Consider the following 24,025-nt stretch of genomic DNA (forward strand, 5'->3'; position numbering starts at 1 on the left):
ATCGCCACACTGTCTTCCACAATGGTTGAACTAGTTTACAGTCCCACCAACAGTGGAAAAGTGTTCCTATTTCTCCACATCCTCTCCAGCACCTGTTGTTTCCTGACTTTTTAATGATTGCCATTCTAACTGGTGTGGGATGGTATCTCATTGTGGTTTTGATTTGCATTTCTCTGATGGCCAGTGATGATGAGCATTTTTTCATGTGTCTGTTGGCTGTATAAATGTCTTCTTTTGAGAAGTGTCTGTTGATATCCTTTGCCTACTTTTTGATGGGGTTGTTTGTTTTTTTCCTGTAAATTTGGTTAGTTCTTTATAGGTTCTGGATATTAGCCCTTTGTCAGATGAGTAGTTTGCAAAAATTTTCTCCCATTCTGTAGGTTGCCTGTTCACTCTGATGGTAGTTTCTTTTGCTGTGCAGAAGCTCTTTAGTTTAATGAGATCCCATTTGTCAATTTTGGCTTTTGTTGCCGTTGCTTTTGGTGTTTTAGACATGAAGTCCTTGCCCATGCCTATGTCCTGAATGGTATTACCTAGGTTTTCTTCTAGGGTTTTTATGGTTTTAGGTCTAACATTTAAGTCTTTAATCCATCTTGAATTAATTTTCGTATAAGGAGTTAGAAAGGATCCAGTTTCAGCTTTCTACTTATGGCTAGCCAATTTTCCCAGCACCATTTATTAAATAGGGAATCCTTTCCCCATTTCTTGTTTTTGTCAGATTTGTCAAAGATCAGATGGCTATAGATGTGTGGTATTATTTCTGAGGGCTCTGTTCTATTCCATTGGTCTATATCTCTGTGTGGTACCAGTACCGTGCTGTTTTGGTTACTGTAGCCTTGTAATATAGTTTGAAGTCAGGTAGCATGATGCCTCCAGCTTTATTCTTTTGGCTTAGGATTGTCTTGGCAATGCGGGGTCTTTTTTGGTTCCATATGAGCTTTAAAGCAGTTTTTTCCAATTCTGTGAAGAAAGTCATTGGTAGCTTAATGGGGATGGCATTGAATCTATAAATTATCTTGGGCAGTATGGCCATTTTCACAATATTGATTCTTCGTATCCAGGAGCATGGTATGTTCTTCCATTTGTTTGTGTCCTCTTTTATTTCACTGAGCAGAGGTTTGTAGTTCTCCTTGAAGAGGTCCTTTACATCTCTTGTAAGTTGGATTCCTAAGTATTTTATTCTCTTTGAAGCTATTGTGAATGGGAGTTCATTCAAGATTTGGCTCTCTGTTTGTGTCTGTTACTGGTGTATAAGAATGCTTGTGATTTTTGCACATTGATTTTGTGTCCTGAGACTTTGCTGAAGTTTCTTATCAGCTTAAGGAGATTTTGGGCTGAGACAATGGGGTTTTCTAAATATACAATCATGTCATCTGCAAACAGGGACAATTTGACTTCTTTTCCTAACTGAATACCCTTTATTTCTTTCTCTTGCCTGATTGCCCTGGCCAGAACTTCCAACACTATGTTGAATAGGAGTGGTGAGAGAGGGCATCCCTGTCTCGTGCCAGTTTTCAAAGGGAATGCTTCCAGTTTTTGCCCATTCAGTATGATATTGGCTGTGGGTTTGTCATAAATAGCTCTTATTATTTTGAGATACATTCCATCAATACCGAATTTATTGAGCGTTTTTAGCATGAAGGGCTGTTGAGTTTTGTCGAAGGCCTTTTCTGCATCTATTGAGATAATCATGTGGTTTTTGTCTTTGGTTCTGTTTATATGCTGGATTACGTTTATTGATTTGCATATGTTGAACCAGCCTTGCATCCCAGGGATGAAGCCCACTTGATCATGGTGGATAAGCTTTTTGATGTGCTGCTGGAGTCATTTTGCCAGTATTTTATTGAGGATTTTTGCATCGATGTTCATCAGGGATATTGGTCTAAAATTCTCTTTTTTTGTTGTATCTCTGTCAGGCTTTGGTATCAGGATGATATTGGCCTCGTAAAATGAGTTAGGGAGAATTCCCTCTTTTTCTATTGATTGGAATTTCAGAAGGAATGGTACCAACTCCTCCTTGTACTTCTGGTAGAATTTGGCTGTGAATCCATCTGGTTCTGGACTTTTTTTTGATTGGTAGGCTATTAATTATTGCCTCAATTTCAGAGCCTGCTATTGGTCTATTCAGGGATTCAACTTCTTCCTGGTTTAGTCTTGGGAGAGTGTGAGTGTCCAGGAAATTATCGATTTCTTCTAGATTTTCTAATTTATTTGCATAGAGGTGTTTATAGTATTCTCTGATGGTAGTTTGTATTTCTGTGGGGCGGTGATGATATCTCCTTTATCATTTTTTATTGCATCTATTTGATTCTTCTTTTCTTCTTTATTAGTCTTGCTAGTGGTCTATCAATTTTGTTGATCTTTTCAATAAACCAGCTCCTGAATTCATTGATTTTTTTGGAGGGTTTTTTGTGTCTGTATCTCCTTCAGTTCTGCTCTGATCTTAGCTATTTCTTGCCTTCTGCCAGCTTTTGAATGTTTTTGCTCTTGCTTCTCTAGTTCTTTTAATTGTGATGTTAGAGTGTCAATTTTAGATCTTTCCTGCTTTCTCTTAGGGGCATTTAGTGCTATAAATTTCCCTCTATACACTGCTTTAAATGTGTCCCAGAGATTCTAGTATGTTGTATCTTTGTTCTCATTGGTTTCAAAGAACATCTTTATTTCTGCCTTCATTTCGTTAGGTACTCAGTAGTCATTCAGGAGCAGGTTGTTCAGTTTCCACATAGTTGAGCAGTTTTGATTGAGTTTCTTAGTCCTGAGTTCTAGTTTGATTGCACTGTGGTCTGAGAGACAGTTTGTTATAATTTCTGTTCTTTGACATTTGCTGAGGAGTGCTTTACTTCCAACTATGTGGTCAATTTTGGAATAAGTGCGATGTGGTGCTGAGAAGAATGTATATTCTGTTGATTTGGGGTGGAGAGTTCTGTAGATGTCTATTAGGTCTGCTTGGTGCAGAGTTGAGTTCAATTCCTGGATATCCTTGTTAACTTTCTGTCTCATTGATCTGTCTAATGTTGACAGTGGGGTATTAAAGTCTCCCATTATTATTGTATGGGAATCTAAGTCTGTTTGTAAGTCTCTAAGTACTTGCTTTATGAATCTGGGTGCTCCTGTATTGGGTGCATATATATTTATGCACCTTCCTGATGTTAGCTCTTCCTGATGTATTGATCCCTTTACCATTATGTAATGGCCTTCTTTGTCTCTTTTGATCTTTGATGGTTTAAAGTCTGTTTTATCAGAGACTAGGATTGCAACTCCTGCTTTTTTTTGTTTTCCATTTGCTTGGTAGATCTTCCTCCATCCCTTTATTTTGAGCCTCTTTGTGTCTCTGCATGTGAGATGGGTCTCCTGAATACAGCAAACTGACGGGTCTTGACTCTTTATCCAATTTGCCAGTCTGTGTCTTTTAATTGGACCATTTAGTCCATTTACATTTAAGGTTAATATTGTTATGTGTGAACTTGATCCTGTCATTATGATATTAGCTGGTTATTTTGCTCGCTAGTTGATGCAGTTTCTTCCTAGCATCGATGGACTTTACATTTTGACATGTTTTTGCAATGGCTGGTACCTGTTGTTCCTTTCCACATTTAGTGCTTCCTTCAGGATCTCTTGTAGGGCAGGCCTGGTGGTGACAAAATCTCTAAGCATTTGCTTGTCTGTAAAGGATTTTATTTCTCCTTCACTTATGAAACTTAGTTTGGCTGGATATTAAATTCTGGGTTGAAAATTCTTTCCTTTAAGAATGTTGAATATTGGCCCCCACTCTATTCTGGCTTGGAGAGTTTCTGCTGAGAGATCTGTTGTTAGTCTGATGGGTTTCCCTTTGTGTGTAACCCGACCTTTCTCTCTGGTTTCCCTTAACATTTTTTCCTTCATTTCTACTTTGGTGAATCTGACTATTATGTGTCTTGGAGTTGCTCTTCTCGAGGAGTATCTTTGTGGCCTTCTCTGTATTTCCTGAATTTGAATGTTGGCCTGCCTTACTAGGTTGGGGAAGTTCTCCTGGATGATATCCTGCAGACTGTTTTCCAACTGGGTTCCATTTTCCCCATCACCTTCAGTCACACCAATGAGACGTAGATTTCACATAATCCCATATTTCTTGCAGGCTTTGTTCATTTCTTTTTACTCTTTTTTCTCTACACTTCTTGCTTTTTTTCATTAATTTGATCTTCAATCGCTGATACTCTTTCTTCCAGTTGATTGAGTCGGTTACTGAAGCTTGGGCATTTGTCACGGAGTTCTATTGTTATGGTTTTCATCTCTATCAGTTCTTTTAAGATCTTTTCTGCATTGATTGTTCTAGTTATCCATTCATCCATTCTTTTTTCAAGGTTTTTAGTTTCTTTGCGCTGGTTATGTATTTCCTCCTTTAGCTCTGAGAAATTCGATCGACTGAAGCCTTCTTCTCTCAACTCATCAAAGTCATTCTCCATCCAGCTTTGTTCCGTTGCTGGTGATGAGCTGCATTCCTTTGGAGGGGGAGATGCACTCTGATTTTTTGAATTTCCAGCTTTTCTGCACTGCTTTTTCCCCATCTTTGTAGTTTTATCTGCCTTTGGTCTTTGATGATGGTGACGTACTGATGGGGTTTTGGTGTGGGTGTCCTTTCTGTTTGTGAGTTTTCCTTCTAACAGTCAGGACCCTCAGCTGTAGGTCTGTTGGAGTTTGCTTGAGGTCCACTCCAGACCCTGTCTGCCTGGGTATCAGCAGCAGAGGCTGCAGAAGATAGAATATTGCTGAACAGTGAGTGTTGCTGTTTGATTCTTGCTCTGGAAGCTTCATCTCAGGGGTGTATCCTGCCTTAAGAGGTGTGAGATGTCGGTCTGTACCCAGTGGGGCATGTCTCCCAGTTAGGCTACTCAGGGGTCAGGGACCCACTTGAGCAGGCAGTCTGTCCGTTCTCAGATCTCAACCTCCGTGCTGGGAGATCCACTGCTCTCTTCAAAGCTGTCAGACGGGGCATTTACCTCTGCCGAGGTTTCTGCTGCTTTTTGTTTAGCTGTGCCCTGTCTCCAGAGGAGGAGACTACAGAGACAGGCCGGCCTCATTGAACTGCAGTGGGCTCCACCCAATTCGAGCTTCCCGGTGGCTTTGTTTACCTACTTAAGCCTCAGCGATGGCGGGCTCCCCTCCCCCAGCCTTGCTGCCACCTTACAGTTAGATCTCAGACTGCTGTGCTAGCAATGAGGGAGGCTCTGTGGGCATCGGACCCTCTGGGCCAGGTGTGGGATATAATCTCCTGGTATGCCATTTGCTAAGACCCTTGGTAAAGCGCAGTATTAGGGTGGGAGTTACCCAAATTTCCAGGTTTGAGTGTCTCAATTTCCTTTGGCTAGGAAAAGGAATTCCCTTCCCCCTTGCGCTTCCCACGTGAGGCAATGCCTCGCCCTGCTTCAGCTCTTGCTGGCCAGGCTGCACCGGTGGACCAGCACCAACTGTCCGACACACCCCATGAGTTGAACCTGTACCTCAGTTGAAAATGCAGAAGTCACCCATCTTCTGTGTTGCTCACACTGGGAGCTGGAGGCTGGAGCTGTTCCTATTTGGCCATCTTGGGTGCACCCCCCCCCTTTTTTTTTTTCTGAGATACAGTCTTACTCTTTCACCCAGGCTGGAGTGCCAATGATCTTGGCTCACTGCAGCCTCTGCCTCCTAAGTTCAAGTGATTCTCGTGCCTCAGCCTCCCAAATAGCTGAGACCACAGACACACGCCACCTTGCCTGGCTAATTTTTGTATTTTTAGTAGAGACAGGGTTTTGCCATGTTGACCAGGCTAGTCTCAGACTTCTGATGTCAGGTGATCTGCCCATCTCAGCTTCTCAAAATGCTGGGATTATAGGTGTGCGCCACTGCATGTGGCCTCAAAGTCTTTATGTGCCTCAGTTAAACATATTTCTTTAACAATCAGTGGAATAAAATGCATTAAAAAACCAGATGGGTTTCTCACCACAAACAGTGATATGTAAAGCATATGTTAGTTAGCTCAACTGAACCATTCCACAAGGTATACATATTTCAAAACATCATGTTTTACATGACAAATATATACAGTTTTTATTTACTCATTTTGTGGTCAGTAGTGTGTAGGTGTTATGGGGGAACCTAATGAAGTGTAAGTCAGTTTACTTGCCTTTAAGGTGTTCATCCTCTTAATGAGGAGGCCAGATTTTCATGCACCAAGTAATCAAATAATAATATAGGAAACTGCAGAGAAATAAGTGCCAAATAATGTGGAAGTGGCTCCTAAGTGTACAAAGAGTTTGGATAGCAATTTAATGTTCTATATGAGAAATGGCTTGGCCTGAAATATGAAACCTCAAACAAATAAAAGTCAGTAAAAGCCACATTCTTTCTTCTACATGAATTGTTAAGAAACAAATCTCCAGGCTGCCCAACCAAGGCAGGCATACCTCCAATCTTCCACAGATCTGTGAAGAGAAATGAGGCTGCTGGTGTGTGCATCTGTGGCCCTGATCGTAATTTGACTTCAATTGTATTTGCACTTCCCTGTTCGAAATAGAGCCTCATAGATCAATATTTCTGGCTCTGACACTCACCAGACTGTCAGCTAATGTGTTATCTTTAAATTGGTGTTTTATGCAAGAGTTGGAAGCTTTTTTATCTTTTTGTTTTGCAGCTCTTTGATGATTTCTGAGAACCCTCTAGAAACTCCTGCTGAATAATACAATTAGCTGGCTGCCTTCTGCTCCAAGCTTATTTCTGTAGTTGTGATTTACTCTCTTGTAAACCTTTTTCAATTTCAGCATCCTCTCCCATTTGGTTTTCAAAGTCTTTCCGTGCCTCAGTTAAACATATTCCTTTAACATGCAGTGGAAGAAAATGCATTAGAAAACCAGATGCATTTCTCACCACCAAAAATGATAAGCATGTGAGGTAAAGCATATGTTAGTTAGCTCAATTGAATCATTCCACAATGTGTACATATTACAAAACATCATGTTGTACATGACAAATATATATAATTTATATTTGTCAACTTAAAAAAATAAGTAAAAAAAAAGAGAGAGAGATGGGTCTTCAAGGTCAAAGAGTGTTTACAGAATCTGTAGGATCAGCATATTTGTTAGTGGGTCTTGAACTCTGATGGCCATGTACTCTGCCAGGGGATCAGGAGAACATGCAGCTGCTGTGATGTGGTTGTCAGCTTTTTTTCTTCTTCAGTATGTGTCCTGTGGCATAGATTTGGCCAACAACTTTTATCTATTGGGGAATATATAATACACTCTTAGTCTTCAGTTTATAAATGGGTTATATTCTACAGGTTCATTTCCCAGGAGCGATATAGAGCTTAGAACACTTTCCTGGATAAGCAGTATTAAATGTTGTGATTTGGTTCCCAGACTCTAGACCTCAAAAACCTCTGTAACCCATAACACAGTTGTAATCTGCACATTTCCCATGAAATAAAGAGGAAAACAGTATTATTGGAATACTGAGCATTAGCCTCAAAGAAAAAGCAATACAAGTGAGTTAGAAGACATTCCTTGTTGAAGAGCAATAATTTTATTAAAGATGAGTAAAGAGTTAAAACTTTTATGGAGATTTCAAAAAGGACTTTTAGCCATTTCTGAGATTTTAGACATTGACAGCTGTAGCTTTTATTATGGCTAATTACACTTCAAAACTTGTACCTATATGAAAGAGTCATAGAATTACCCCAGTAACTTTTTCCCTAATGTTTTTTAACGAGTTGCTTATAAATGGTATGAAGGGTAGAAGGAGGTAGCACAAGATTTAAATTTTTTCCTCAGAGATAAGAAAAAAGAATAAGTTCAAAAGAATAACCTCTTCCATAAGAGAAACCATGTTTGAAGTGGATTACATGGAATTTGTAAAGGTAGAGAAAAAGGAACAGGGAAAGACAAATGCTGTATGATTTCACTTTTATGAAGTACTTGGGGTAGTCAAAAATCATAGAGACCTTAAGTAGAAAGGTGGTTACCAGGGGATGAGGAAGGGGAATGGGAATGGGGAGTTAGTGTTTAAGGGCTATAGAGTTTCTCTTTTGCCAGATGAAGAGTTCTGGAGCTTACTGGTGGTGATAGTTGCACAGCAATATGAATTTACTTAATACCACTGAATTGTACCCTTAAAAATGTTGAGATAGTAAATTTTATGTTGTATGTATTTTTTCATAAGAAGAAATAATTGGGGAAAAGGGAATGTTGTGTAGGTCTTTCATCCCCCTCCCTAGTCTATTAGGATGTAAGAAAGAACCAAAGTGCTCCTCTTCTGGAAGTGGTTATGATTATGAGATGGGGGTCGCAGTCGCCTATACTAGGAGAGACTAGAAGAAAATGTCCAACAAGTTGATCGTTATTCACAAGTCAAGAATTGGTAACTCAAGGCTAGCTTGTCCAGAATTCTACAGCCATGAGGCTTTATGGATTGATACAGAAGGTCAACAATCGGAACACAAACATGCCTGCTTTTCTGCCTTCAGTGCCACCAAAGGTCATCTGCCTATAAAGCTGAAAGTTTGCCAATTAACGAGAGACACTTTCTTATAACGAAGCATTGATCCACAAAGGTATGCCCTTATCATAATGGCGTGCTGTCTCAAAGTGGAAAAATAGAGCACCTTTACCTTTCAGTCAGGGACTTCCACTAGTTTGATACATTAAGATCCTTCCGGTCGGGTGTGGTGGCTCACGCCTGTAATCCCAGCACTTTGGGAGGCCTAGGCAGGCAGACCATGAGGTCAGGAGATCAAGACCATCCTGGCTAACATGGTGAAACCCTCTCTCTACTAAAAATACAAAAACATTAGCCAGGCATGGTGGCGGGCGCCTGTAGTCCCAGTTACTCGGGAGGCTGAGGCAGGAGAATGGCGTAAACCCAGGAGGCGGAGCTTGCAGTGAGCCGAGATCGCACCACTGCACTCCAGCCTGGGCGACAGAGCAAGACTCCATCTCAAAAAAATAAATAAATAAATAAATCCTTCCACTTCCTGTCCCTGTGTCCCTTTCCCTCTCTCCATTAATCTTGTTAGAATCTCAGGACTAACACCTTACAGCAGTGGCAGTCAAAAAAATTATTGACTTCAATAATTAGGAAGAAATTTTCAAAGTTATCACCTGCTTTTTCTTTTCTTTTAATGTTTTACCTACTGAAAATTGTAAAAACAAGATAAAGTTAAAAGGGAGAGAGAAAATTGAGATAACTGATGGTAATGTGAAGTACTAAAAATGGCAAAATTAGAAAAATACAGTGATGACAAGAGGATTTTTCATATAAGGCAGCAAAGTGTTTTCAAATGTGCGTATTGTACCAGCCAACATAATAAATAGAGTGTGTTAAACTCAATTTTTCCTTCTCAAATTGTTGCTGAGTAAAGCACATAAGTTAAAGGATTAAGTATTACATATATCCAGGACAAAACATGGTTATTCTTATTTAAATTGTGTGATAGAGGGGAGGGCAGATGGACCTGCTGAGGCCAGCAAGACATCTGCCATCTTTCTGACAGACGGAGGCCAGCAAGATAGTGCGGACACAGGGTGCCAGGAGGAAAGTCTGTTACTACCATGATGAGGATGTTGGACAAGACCACCCAATGAAGCTTTACCAATTCCGCATAAGTCATAATTTGCTGTTCAACTACAGTCTCCAATGAAAAATGAAGATCTATTGCCCTCACGAAGCCGATGCTGAGGAGAAGACCAAGTACCACAGTGATGACTGCATTAAATCCTTGTACTCCATTCATCCAGATAACATGTCTGAGTACAGCCAGCAGGCACAGAGATTCAACATTGGTGAGGACTGTCCAGTATTTGATGGCCTCTTTGAGTTTTGTCAGTTGTCTGTTGGCGGCTCTGTGGCAAGTTCTGTGAAACTTAATTAGCAGCAGACAGACATCACCATGAACCAGACTGAACCATGCAAAGAAGTCTGAGGCATCTGGCTTCTGTTATGTCAGTGATACAGTCTTGGCCCTACTGGACCTGCTAGAGAATCACCAGGGGGTGCTGCATATTAACCTTGATATTCCATGGTGCATATTGTGCGTATTGACCTTCCATGCCATGGTGATGGCATGGAAGAGGCCTTCTATGCCACAGACTGGGTCATGACTGTGTCCTGAGCCAGGACATAAATGAGGAGAGTACTGTGTCATAAATGAGGAGTACTTCCAAGAACTGGGGACCTATGGGATATTAGGGCTGAAAAAGGCAAGTATTATGCTATTAACTACCCACTCTGAGATGGGATTGATAATGAATCCTGTGAAGCCATTTCAAGCCAGATACGTCCGAAGTAAAGGAGATATTCCAGCCTAGTGCTGTGGTCATACAGCGTGACTCAGACTCCATCTGGGGATCAGTTAGGTTGCTTCAATCTGAACATCAAAGGGCATGTCAAGTGTGTGGAATTTGTTATGAGCTTCATCTTGCTGATGCTGATGCTGGGAGGAGGTGTTACATCATTCGTGATGTCACCTGGTGCTGAACATAGGAAACAACTGTGGCCCTGGGTGCAGAGATCCATAATGAGTTCCCATATAATGACTACTTCAAATACTTTGGAACAAGTTTCAAGCTTCATATCAGTCTTTCCAATATAACTAACCAGATCAGTAATGATGCCTGGAGAAGATCAAACAGCAACTGTCTGGGAACCCGAGAATGCTGCCCCACACTCCTAGGACCCAAATGTGGGCTCTTGCTAGGATGTAACCCCTGAGGAGAGTGACAACAAGGATGAAGACTCTGACAAGTGCATCTCCATCTGTTCCTCTGACAAACAAATTGCCTGTGAGGCCAGGCACGGTGGCTCACGCCTGTAATCCCAGCACTTTGGGAGGCTGAGGCGGCGGATCACGAGGTCAGGAGATCGGGACCATGGTGAAACCCCATCTCTACTAAAAGTACAAAAAATTAGCCGGGCATGGTGGTGGGTGCCTGTAGTCCCAGCTACTTGGGAGGCTGAGGCAGGAGAATGACGTGAACCGGGAGGCAGAGTTTGCAGTGAGCCGAGATCGCGCCACTGCACTCCAGCCTGGGCGACAGCGAGACTCCGTCTCAAAAAAAAAGAAAAAAGAAAAAAGAAAAATTGCCTGTGAGGCCAGGCATGATGGCTCACACTTGTAATCCCAGCACTTTAGGAGACTGAGGCAAGTGGATCACCTGAGGTCAGGAGTTCAAGGCCAAACTGGTCAACATGGTGAAACCACGTCTCTACTAAAAATACAAAAGTTAGCTGTGCATGGTGGTGGGGGCCTGTAATCCCAGCTACTCAGGAGGCTAAGGCAGGAGAATCACTTGAACCTGGGAGGCAGAGGTTGCAGTGAGCCGAGATTGTGCCACTACACTCCAGCCTTCGTGATAGAGCGAGACTCCATCTCAAAAAACAAACAAAACACAAATTGTCTGTGAGGACGAATTCTCCGACTCTGATGAAGAGGGAGAGGGTGGCTGCAAGAATTCTTCCAACTTCAAAAAAGCCAAGAAGCTCTAAACAGGATGAAAGAGAGAAAGACCCAGAAGAGAAGAAGTCACAGCAGAGGAGAAAACGAAGGAGAAGAAGCCAGAGGCCAAAGGGTCCCAGGAAGAGGTCAAGTTGGCTGAGCAGGCCTTTCCAGCTCTGGCTTCTTGTTGGGTCCTCCAACTTAGATTTTATATTTTCTATTTCTCTATTTATATTTTCTATTTATATTTCTCTAGACTATTAGTCTATTTTCTATTTCTCTAGGCTATTAGTCAGTTTTCTATTTATTTATTTTTTATTATACTTTAAGTTCTAGGGTACATGTGCACAATGTGCAGGTTTGTTGCGTATGTATACATGTGCCATGTTGGTGTGCTGCACCCATTAACTCATCATTTACATTAGGTGTATCTCCTAATGCTATCCCTCCTCACTGCCCCCACCCTACAACAGGCCCCGGTGTGTGATGTTCCCCACCCTGTGTCCAAGTGTTCTCATTGTTCAATTCCCAACTATGAGTGAGAACATGCAGTGTTTGGTTTTCTGTTCTTGTGATAGTTTGCTGAGAATGATGGTTTCTGGCTTCATCCATGTCCCTACAAAGGACATGAACTCATCCTTTTTTATGGCTGCATAGTATTCCATGGTATATATGTGCCACATTTTCTTAATCTAGTCTATCATTGATGGACATTTGGGTTGGTTCCAAGTCTTTTTTATTGTGAATAGTGCCACAGTAAACATACGTGTGCATGTGTCTTTATAGCAGCATGATTTATAATCCTTTGTGTATGTATCCAGTAATGGGATGGCTGGGTCAAATGTTATTTCTAGTTCTAGATCGTTGAGGAATTGCCACACTGTTTTCCACAATGGTTGAACTAGTTTACAGTCCCACCAACAGTGTAAAAGTGTTCTTATTTGTCCACATCCTCTGTAACACCTGTTGTTTCCTGACTTTTTAATGATTGCCATTCTAACTGGTGTGAGATGGTATCTCATTGTGGTTTTGATTTGTGACTATTAGTCAATTTTTATTTACTAAATATAAATATCTTGGGGACTAGAGTGAAAGACAGAAACCAGGGTCCTGAACCCAAGGCAGCTGTGCTGGGTGAGCTCTTCCTGGAGCTGCCTTGCCCCACTTTCCTCCCCAGTTCTTAACTTTGAACCATAAAGGGAGCCAGGTCTGGGTGGAAGGGATACTTATAGGTAGCCATATAGTAGTTTTGGAAAGGTGTCCTTATTCGCATTCTAGAAGGGGTGGCTGGATCTCCAAGGACCCTCTGTTCTTTCCAGGTTCCTAAGGTAATATTAGATGCTTTTAGATTGGTTCTGTTCTCACACCTCTCCACTGGCCTCGAGTAAGCCAAGAGGCTCACACTGCCTGCCTTCTGTGTTCTTCCAATTCTGCAGGTGCAGATTGGTCGTCTAGTTTCCTTTTTTGGATGCTATTTTCTTTTTGTGAGACTTTGTAATAAAATGGTACATTTCTATTTTTAAAAATAATAATACATTAGATATTAGAAAAGAAAACTCAACTGTTCATTTTTAACCAGTCTGAGTGTATGGTATGTATGTCTGTAGACTATATTTAACTATATTAAAGTTATTTATCATATGTAGGCTATAAATAGAATATTGATATGAAAACAAAAATATCTTACAGATACAATATTTTTATTTGAAAATAGGGAATATTTTATTTCAGATACAAAAGTCTACCAGCACTTTGAGAGGTTGAGGCGAGCAGATCACTTGAGGTCCGAAGTTTGAGACCAGCCTGGCCAACATGATGAAACCCCATCTCTACTGAAAAAAAAAATTAGCCGGGTGGTGGCATACACCTGTAGTCCTAGCTACTTAGGAGGCTGTGGCACAAGAATTGCTTGAACCCGGGAGAATGAGTTTGCAATGAGCCAAGAACACACCACTGTACTCCAGCCTGGGCCACACAGTGAGACTCCATCAAGTTTTCAACTTATTTTCTTTCACTACAATAAGTTTGTGTACTCTATTTGTATCTTTCTCTGAAGTTAGTAGCTTTGAATAAAAAACAAGAAGTTGTAGGAATACATACACACACATTTGAACTACATGACTATACCTCATAAATAATTTAGTTTATAAAGGTTGGCTTAGTTGACTTCCTCATAATCAAAACAATTACCCTTTACATGCCTACCAGGCAAGGAAGGCATGTGCATAGCTCTAATTCCAAGATTTGTTTATTTACAGAAATACCCTGACTTGTTAGTATTGTGACCTTGAAATTATTTTCTTGGTATTTAAAAGTATGCTTTAATGTAATATTGGGTGTGTTTCTGTACCAGTTAATCAACTAAAAAGTATTCATTAGCTGCTCACTGTGGCCTAGTGCTATGGCACCTATGGGAAGAATGGAGAAGATCATATCTGGAAGTCTTCAACTTCTAAGATAATATTTCTCATTCCAGAGAAAATGTAGTATTAGGTTTCAGGTCTACTGAAGTAGCCCTTACCATCTAAAGAGAATTCATAAAGTGCTAGACTGCTAAGTTAAAGGTGGTATGAGTAGCTCATAGGGCCAGAAAGCTTGGTAGGCACAGGACAAAAACCTGTTTTAGGACCACAGGTGATCAAGTATCATCCAGGAGTGTGACACTACACCCGGTGTAACCTAAGAATATGACTCCATACCAGTTGTGACCAAGGAATGTGACTCCGTCACCAGGTGTGACCTGAACATAGCACTCCATTCCTAGGTGTGAATACATCCATTTTGAGCTGGGAGATTGATTCCATTTAATTATCTTATGTGCCCTAATTTTGCTCCAAGAAGCTAGTTTTTGAAAGGAACAAATTATGGCCTAATTCTCCATAAAGTTTTTTCACCAAAAAGAGAGAGACAGGGAGAAGGAGAGGGAGGAGAAGGAGAAGGGAAGGTGGAGGGAAGGCTAAGGGAAGGCTAAGGGAAGGAGAAAGGAAGGGAGAAAAGGAGGGAGGGAGGAAAGAAAGAAGGAAGGAAAGAAGATAGGAGGGAGGGAAGGAAGGGAAGAAGGAAGGAAGGGAGGAAGGAAGGAAGGGAGTGGGGGAAGGAGGGAGGGAGGGAGGGGAAGGAAAGAAGGAAGATCGGGTAATTGAAAGTTAGTTAAATCCTAATCAATGAAGTCAGAAAGATGACTGGTGAGGATAGCAACACCAGACAGACACTTGGGGTTTACATATTTGAGCTGGTTATAAAAATGTCAAGTCCTGATTACAGAGACTCAGAATGGACCATATTGCAGAAATTTGTTTGCAAAACAGTTATTTGAAACGCTGTATCCAGAAAAACAACCATTAGATTCCAAAGCTTCCCTCCAAAACTTACTGAATATTTAACTAAAACAATAGTTCTTAAAAATGCCAAAGAATAGATGGAGACTCTGCAGAAGTGGTTACCTCCAAGAGAGGCCTTTGAATGTGAGCATCGTTGTGTTTTGGATTTGAGTCTTGACTTCAACACTGGGTCATCCTATTCAGGTGATTGTACTTCTAGGCTTCAGTTTCTGCATCTGCAAAATGGGAATAAAAGCAACAACTTCAGAGAGTTGTTTTGAGTAATAAGTGTGACAATGTATATAAAGAACTTAGGCCAAGTGGCTCAGGCCTGTAATCCCTGTACTCTGGGAGGCAAAGGCAAGAAGATCACTTTAGGCCAGGAGTGCCAGACCAGTCTAGGTAACATGGAGAGATGCTGTCTCTACAAAAAAAAAAAAAAAAAGCCAGATGTGGTGGTGTGTGCCTGTGGTCCCAGCTATCCAGAAGGCTGAGGCTGTAGAATCACTCTAGTCCAGGAATTTGAAGCTGCAGTACACTATGATCCTGCCACTGCACTCTGCCTGGCCTGGGTGATGGAGTGAGACTCTCTCTCTACAAAAAGTTTAAAAATTAAAAATAAAAAAATAGCTTGGCATAGTATCTGGTACCTAATGTATGTTCAACCAATCTTACAATGATGATGGTCATGCTGGGGCTGATGATGGTGATGATGATGGTAGTAATGCGGATTGCCACCACCACCTTGAAATGCCAGCCTTTCACTGTTCTTGATTCAAAGACTCTGCTGTTAGCTCAGTTGTAGATGTACAAGACAAGACAAGTACCCTCCAGGTTTCCCTGGCTGTGGGCCTAGAGCACTAGCAACTCCTGGGACACCTGAGAGGAGGTACCTAGTGGCTGGAGGCCACACCTGTGTAACTCCTTTAGTGAGATTTTCCTTAGTTCCCATGCATTAGGCCACTGATTCATTTAATCATTTGACCAATATTTGTTGAATATCTACTATGTGCCAAGGATATAACAGCAAACAAAATACAGTCTTTACTTTCAACGGATTTACCCACTAATGGAGGAAATGGACGATAAACATGCAAATGTTAAGATAGTATAAATGTTATAATTGAAATAAGCACAGGATATAGGGCCCCAGAGGGAAGTTCCTATACCATCTTCAGTGACATCTGAGGTTTCTACAACCATTTAAGTACCTGGAGAAATGTAAACAGGTATTTAACCAGGGAAAACAAGCCCTGACCTATATTATGAAAATTCTATTGTTTTTACTTAATTATCTGCTGATGTCATCTCTATTTTATTCCCTCCAAAGTAGAAAGGTGCTAAGCATTTACTCCTGGTATTGAGAGCCTTATCTAAAAATCTATGACTGGGACAACATTTAGTGTTCCAGTTAAAATGTGTATATTGTAATGAAGATGACTTACTCATTACAATAAAATTAAAGGAGATTTTTTTTTTCAGTACATGACACTTATACTTTTGAGTGTTTCTAAATTGTTTATTGTTTTTAAAGAATAAGCCTCATTTTAATGAGCTATGAAAATTCTTGCTCTTGGGAAAATTTATAGTACATAATGAAATGCTTATAATCTGTTTATAATAACATGTGGGTCAGTAGCAAATATTTAAGAGGACAAAAAAGAGAAGATCTCACCATAGTCTGAGTCATAATTTAAACTTCTACTGGAATTGAGTCTTCAAACCAAGAAATAGTGAATAAATTAGTACAGTTAAAATAATAAAAAGATATTTTTAAGGGTGTTTAGATTTTGGTAGACTAAATTCTAATTACAGATATTATGCTATCATCAGGAAAGTCTAACATGTTTTGTCAACTGGAAGTATATATTTGGTATTTTGTCTTTTTAACTTCATATTTCATTGTGGCAACAAACTTTAAAAGAAATTTTCTATAATGTTAAAGTCACAAGTGATTCCTTGAACAAATGTATGCTCAAACACCACTAAGGATCTACCTTTGAATTTTACAGTCACCAGAAACATCCTGTGTGACAGTAGCAGGTATTTTGTCCCTGTTTATACTCAGAGACACATTTTGGCATCAATAAGCAGACTCATCTAAAATCCATTTCAAATCGATATTGTTGTGGATGATCTGGGAACATGGAGGGTAGGAGAGAGTATAACAAGTTTCAGAGACCCTAGCAACTCACAAGATCTGGGCAGATAGACTACCAAGTCTAGAATCAAAATCCTTAACTAGGGTTGACCAGCTTGTATGAGCAAAGCCAGTATTTGGTCCTAAGCCTCTCTGATTCCCAAAGCCATGTTCTTAACTACTAGGAAACACTCCAGTATTATCTCCCACTCAGGAATCCTGTGTACTGACTTATACCAGGGGTGTGTGTGTGTGTGTGTGTGTGTGTGTGTGTGTGTGTGTATACACAGAATATAACATGAAACCTTAGATTTGAATGGAGGTCCATTTGACTACAGAATTGATCATTTTCCCACATACCTGTTGCCCCCTTGCCCTAGCGACCTCCGATGATTTTGGAGATGTCTGTGGAAATGATATCCTTCCATTCTTTGATATAGACACCTATGAGGGTAGTTGGGAGTCTTCCCCCTGATGGTTACATATTCATAGCACAGTCAATAAATGGGAAAAGAAGCAGCTCCTATTAGCTGATGGGCCAAATAGAACATATTTCACTCTGCAAAAGAAGCCATTGATTGGACCCAGGCAGAGAAGTGGTCAAATCAATGGTAACTAAGAGAAGAGGGTCTGGAAGAGTGTCTGGGCAGAAGCAATCATATGTGCAAAGGCCCAGTAGCAGCAGGGAGTATGGCAAGTTTGAAGTCTGGGTGGAGAGTGGTGAGCTGGAGGGTTCCTTATGCCAATAAAGTCTGGAGAAGTCGGAATGACAAGCACTAACAGGTATTTGGGCACTCGCTGTGAGCTGGGCACTGTGACAAGTGTTTTTAAAGTATTATCTAATTTAAGCCTTATATTTTTGCTTATGAAAAAGAGAGAGAGGCAAAACAGAGAGAGGCAAAACAAACTGCCAGGTAACACAGGCTCTTGCAAAGGGCTCTAGAAGCAATGGGAAGCCATCAGAGAGTTTTAAGCAGAAGTAGTGACACAATAAGACTTATATTTCAAAAGGATGATTCTCATCAAAATAAAGCAGGGATGCCCCCACAGGCACCACCCCTTCCAGCCCTCATTGTACCCCAAATTAAAATATTTACATTTGAAATAGTCATGGATATTGAACTTGAAAATAAATGATTATTCCGAAATAAAGACCGAGATGGTGTTAGATGAATTGCTCTTTAATTGTTTTGAGGAGTTGGAGAAAGGAATAATGGCTAGTAACCTAGCTCTCTCTACTTTCTGGGAACTGTATTTCAAGAAGCTGGACTTTGAAGGAAGCTTGTGGTGTAAACTACAAAGGGGAATTAAGACCTGTCCCCTCTAGGCCCAGGTGGACTGGTAATGCTCCCCCTACCCCATGCCACACTCACTAATGACTATGAGTCATAGCAGTGTTTTACTTACACTGCAGGAACACAAATTCCTTCTTCATGGGCCAAATCCAAGCCATGTGTGTTTTTCTTTGACAGCTGCAGTACTTTAAAAATTGGGAATCTTGCATTAAAATGTTCTGGCTTCTCTGGCAACCCTGGGCCACTCTTCACCCTTGGCCCATGGGCTGACACTGACCCATGCTAACCCCCGCAAGATGAGACACACCAGCTCTTTACCACACACCTGGCCCCACCTCCAGGTAGTGTCCCACTCAGCTCTAGCCTCATTTACCTGCTTGGTCCTGCAGGCATCTCCATTTTGGACCCTGGAGTTGTATTCTGAGATTCACACAAGCTTTGGGGCACTTCAGTTCAAGGATTTATGAGGCTGAACTGGGAGTTGGGACAAAAGGGAGAAGGGCTGTAAACACAGACAGGTCATCTGTGAACAGCCATCTGGCTGGGTTCTTCCTGGGAAATACAGGAAGCATTCCAAGCAGGGAAAGCAAGTAAGATAGTGCCAAGGAGAGAATGTGTGCAGCAACTGTAAGACAATGAAGAAATGATGCAGTAGACATAGTGAGAGGTAAGGTTCATTTGGTAGCTGTGGTTACAATTTGGAGAATGAGGGTGAAAATTTGAACCTAAAGCATTAGAGAGCATTGCAGACCCTTAAGCAGGTTGAATTTTGAACTGTAGCACATTAGGACCAATAACCTGGAAGCACCCTCTATAGGAAGGAGAATGGCACTTACAAACCTGAATGCTTTTCCCTGGATTAGGAATTGGGTGCACTCAAAATAGAGGGCCAGAAGCCAGCATGGGCCCACTTAGTTTTCATTGGCACGAGACACTGGTTACAGTAAAAGGACTAGTCTTGAAAATTTAGCATCACCGGGAGAAAAATGAAATGTAATAAAAATTAGAGTCGGTTAAGAACAGAGGCATTTTTACTACGACACAGCACCATTGTAAAAAATCTCCCGCCTTGTGCCAAGGGTCCGTGCTGCTAAACTCCTCCCCCGAGTCAGTGCATTGGAGTGCTCTCAGCGCAGTCGGCACAGCCAGAGCAACTGGGAGCGAGGCCTTCTCCAGGCTTACGTAAAACATAGATCTTGCCCAAATGTGGAAAACCTTTAGGGACATGAAAACCATTAGGGATTCGTAGCCCTGACTTGAACCAAGCAGAATAAACAAACCCCTGACCAAATTGGAACTCACTGGACGCCTTTCAGAGTTATCCAAGGGGAAAGGCTGGAGGCCTCAAGGGTCTTTGAGTGGGTTAATGTCTTGTTTTGGCTGCCTAGCTCAAGTCTGATGACGCTTTATCTGTACTTTCCTTTGTTCTTTTCTCAAATGTCTTAACGCCTCAGTGGCAAATCCACAAATTGATTGTGTTTTGAACCTATAACATATGCCACACTATATTTTCCCTGCTAATGGGATAGTAAAGCCCAAGTTAGACCTTTTGTTACAAAAGATTCAGGAACTGGACTGGAAAGGTTCCAGATAGCATTCACATTTTCCATGGACAGGGTCTTGGTAAGTTCCCAACCTTATTTCTGTTTTAAATATCCTTTGTCACTCTTTCCAGCCTCATCATTTAGTTTTCTATACGCATAATGTAGAGAAACATTGTGTCTCCCCCAACAGTTAAGTGACATCATTTTCAGACTCTTTTTCTCCCAGTTTTTTTTTTTTTTTTTTTTTTTTTTACGTTGAGGAGGCAGAGCCAGGCATGGTGGCTCACACCTGTAATCCCAGCACTTGGGGAAGTTGAGGCAGGTGGATCACCTGAGGTCAGGAGTGTGAGAACAGCCTGGCCAACATGGCAAAACTCTGTCTCTAATAAAACTACAAAAATCAGCCAGGTGTGGTGGCAGGGGCCTGTAATCCCAGCTACTTGGGAGGCTGAGGCAGGAGAATCACTTGAACCCAGGAGGTGGAGGTTGCAGTGAGCCAAGATGGCACCACTGCACTCCAGCCTGGGCAACAGAGGGACACCTTGCAAAAAAAAAAAAAAGAAAGAAAGAAAGAAAGGAGAGAGAGAGAGAGAGAAAGAAAGGAGAGAGAGGAAGGGAGGGAGAGAGAGAGGGGGAGAGAGAAAGAAAGAAAGGGAAGGAAGGAAGGAAGGGAGGGAGGGAAGGAAGGAAAGAATAAGAAAGAAAGAGAAAGAAAAGAAAGAAAGAAGGAAAGAAAGAGAAAGAAAGACAGAAAGAAAAGAAAGAAAAAGAAAGAAAGAAAGAAAGAAAGAAAGAGAAAGAAAGAAAGAAAGAAAGAAAAATTTGGGGAGGCAGATTAGAGATTAGAGAATTATGAATGTTCATTCATCCAATAAATAGTCAATTGAGTGCCTGCCGTGGACTGGACGCTATGCTAGGCACTATATTGTGACAGTGGAGGGGACTGGATTGAAGAAGAATGAAATAATACCCTGGATCCCTGATATTCACAGTCTGTTACAGATGGAGATGGGCATAGAGATGGGAAACCAAAGCACAGAGCACCAAGAACCAAGCCCTAGATGGTCACAAATCCATATCTCACAGAAGCGTGATCTGAACTATCATGGAGCTCTTACCCTGCCTCTAGTCTACCTGCAGGAAATATAATAGAATGTAGCACAATATAGGAAACATTTGCAGAATGCCTGCCACCCCTGTTCTAGCTAGGGATGAAAAAAATAAAATGAAGCACTGTTCTTAATTCTAGGAGTTGATTTTGCTTAACAGAGAGACAGACATGAACCAGTGGTTACATTGCAGCATGATACACAAAAGGCAAAGAATGATGATTAAGAATGTGGAGTTTGATGACAGATAGACCTAAGTCCCAGATCAACCACATAGAAACTTCATGATCTGGGGCAAGTTACTTAACTCCTCTCTTCTAAATTTCATCATCTTATCTGTAAAATAGGACAATGCAGACACTTGCCTCAGGTAATTATAATGGGATAAAAAGTAAATTAATGAATATAAAGTGATTAGAACACTGTCCAAAGAAAGTGGAGATAGAGCAAAGAAGGCACTCAGAAATGGCAAGAACAAAGGCTTAGCTGCAGGATGTGTCTCAGGATGGGAGCTGGAGGGGTCAGGTTTGGCAGGAGAGGGGAACATGCAGGGGGCCTTGAGAAATGGAGCTGGAACCGGCATCTTGGTTTGCAGGTGTACTGGGCCCTAGGTCAGAGCAAATCTTGGGAGGATAGGGATCCAGGACAGCAGCTACTCCCAACTCTTGCCTTCAAGGTTCATTACTTCCATTCACACGTGGCCCTTATCACTATTCCAAGGTGTATCAGCCACAATCAGTTCTCACCTTCCCTGGAAGTTCTCTCTGGTCTTCCTCCCTAGCTCAGTTGGATCATGCACAGGCAAATAAATCCCTTTTCTCCTTCTCTAGCTCAACCATGAGAAAGTTGGAATTTTTTAATGCAAAATTTTCCTTTCCAAGGCGAAGAGAGAAAGGATGGAAGGAAGAGAGGGTAGGAAAAGGGACTATAGGAAGTGGAAGGAAAGGGAAAAGGAAGGAAAGGATATATAGACACACAGAAACACAGAAACAGATACGTTCAGCAAAGCATAGACGTCATACCTCATTTATCAAAAGTGGGTCACAGATCAGCCTTGCCAATGGATTCCACTTGTAGGACCTCCAGTGCTTATTCTCTTCCTTACTTCTGCCCTGAATGTCTGCACTTGGAGAGATTAAACCAGTTGTCTGAGAAGAGTTGGCTACCATGGCTGCCATGTCTATTCCAGAACTTTCTAACCTCTCACACAGCACCCCAAGTCTTTAATCCCCTTGGCCCTGTTCGTTCCACTCTACCTTGACACTGGTTATAGTAAAAGGACTAGTCCTGAAGATTTAGCATCACTGGGAGAAAAATGAAATGTAATGAAAATTAGAGTCAGTTAAGAATGGAGGCATTTTTACTATGACACAGCACCGCTGTAAAAAATCTACCCATGTGTGCCAAGGGGTCCACGCTGCTAAACTCCTCCCCTGAGTCAGTGCATTTGAGCACTCTTGGCACAGTCCGCATAGCCAGAGCAGCCCAAGATTTTGACTTCAAAATCTTGGTGTGGTCAGTTCACACAGGCTACTTGAATCAGTCTTTGAGCCTTGACTGATCTGAGCCAATCAAGTTCACAGAAAACTGACTTCTAAACCCAAATGCCATTTCTTAATTTCTGAGAGCTACATGCAGCTCAGTTGCTGCAGGTAATAAAAACAACAGCAATAATGACTGCGTTTTATTCATGCACTACATGTCATAAACTGTTCTAAGTGCTTTACCAGCATCAACCCTCTTGCAACTAAAAGTGTGGGCCCAGAACCATCAGAATCTCAAGCCTCACCTGAGACTTCGGGTCAGAAACTGCGTTTTTTACACTTGATCTTAGCCAAAAGGCTGAGAAGTGATAGAAACTGCGCTTTTAAAAATAAAATTCCCAGATAAAAACCTAGGTTCTAGTTCTGGCTATACAACCTTAATCTTTCCTCCTCTGCCTTCTGTCTTTGAGTCCCTTGGTCTCATTCAGTTTCAAGGTCAACTTTAAAATCCCCCAATTCCCATCCATTGAGAAAATGTTTGAAGATTCTCTTTGGCGCCCAGAGTCCATATTCAACAATGATAAAACCCACTCAGAGTGACCAGAAGGAAGTTCTGGTTGATGGTTTTTCCTTCAGAGACAGCAGGGGCTGGGCAATCGGGTCCCTTCAGGTGAAGGGACTACAGAGTAATTAGATATGATTCACCTGCTGTCTCAAAGTAGTATCTTCTTGTATTTTTTATATTTATATCTGTAACTGTAGACAAAAAGGAAATTGCCCTGAAAGAAATAACTGGCCAGTGAGTAATTAGGACTCCAACGGAGTGAACGAGCCACCTGTCTTATGTGTATAAATGACCTATTTCCCCCCGTTGCTAACTTTCATGTGCTTATAAACAAGTAGATGTTAACACACTCCCGGTGTATATGACAACCTACGTGGAGGTCATGCAGAAACACGCGGGCCTTCCATTACGGCCCCACCGCTGTGCTGAGTGTTGTATGCGTGTCTTCTGTACTTCTCAAAACAACCTGGCAGGGTGGAATTATATCCTCATTTCAAAGATGGGAAAACTGAGACTTAGGGGCTAAGTTTATGCCCCTACAATTTCAATTATTTAAGAAGCAGACTGAGGAGAGAGAAGACAGCTGGTGACTTCAGATCCTTTGTTGTCCTGAACCCCAAACTTTCCAGCCTCAGTCTACAAGCCCAAGGCCCTGTGGTTAGGCTTAGTAGGTTCCCTTGTTTTAGCAGACTGTTTGAAGAAGATGTAGTGATCCCAGTCCACTTCCACTCAGAGGCACACCAAAGTATTTGTTCCAGCCACATAGGATAGTTTACCTGTGAGGAGTTTAGGGAAATTCATTTCCGCTATCTCATCTGTGAAGAGTTTAGGGAAATTGATATCCTGCTGTATCATCTCCTATCTTCCATGATGTTTTGCAGTCCTTCTAGCTGGGAGTTCACAGGACGTTGACCAGATGGCCTGCTATTCTGAGTGATTAACTAGAGGGTTGAGCATCTAGGGAGTATCTAAGCAAGGATTTGAACTTGAGTACATCCCACTTCAAAGCCCATGCCTCTGAGCACTCTCCTTTATATGATATGGAGCCCTGGGGAGGCCTCTGGTTGGAGGAAGCATGTGCAGTGAATGAAGGTGCCTGGGACTCTCAGGCCTGCAGCCCTGATTTGC

At 41.5% G+C, this 24,025-nt stretch overlaps 1 protein-coding gene and 1 pseudogene across 14 annotated transcripts in view; both read left to right on the forward strand.

Annotated features, from left to right (window-relative positions):
• Positions 1-24,025, forward strand: part of PLCE1 (phospholipase C epsilon 1) — a 349,469-nt gene that overhangs the window by 153,928 nt on the left and 171,516 nt on the right. The window lies entirely within an intron of this gene.
• Positions 8,328-10,220, forward strand: LOC107130869 (histone deacetylase 1 pseudogene; annotated as a pseudogene).

The sequence above is a fragment of the Macaca fascicularis genome, chromosome 9 (genome assembly GCF_037993035.2).
Source record: "Macaca fascicularis isolate 582-1 chromosome 9, T2T-MFA8v1.1".
NCBI lineage: Eukaryota > Metazoa > Chordata > Mammalia > Primates > Cercopithecidae > Macaca > Macaca fascicularis.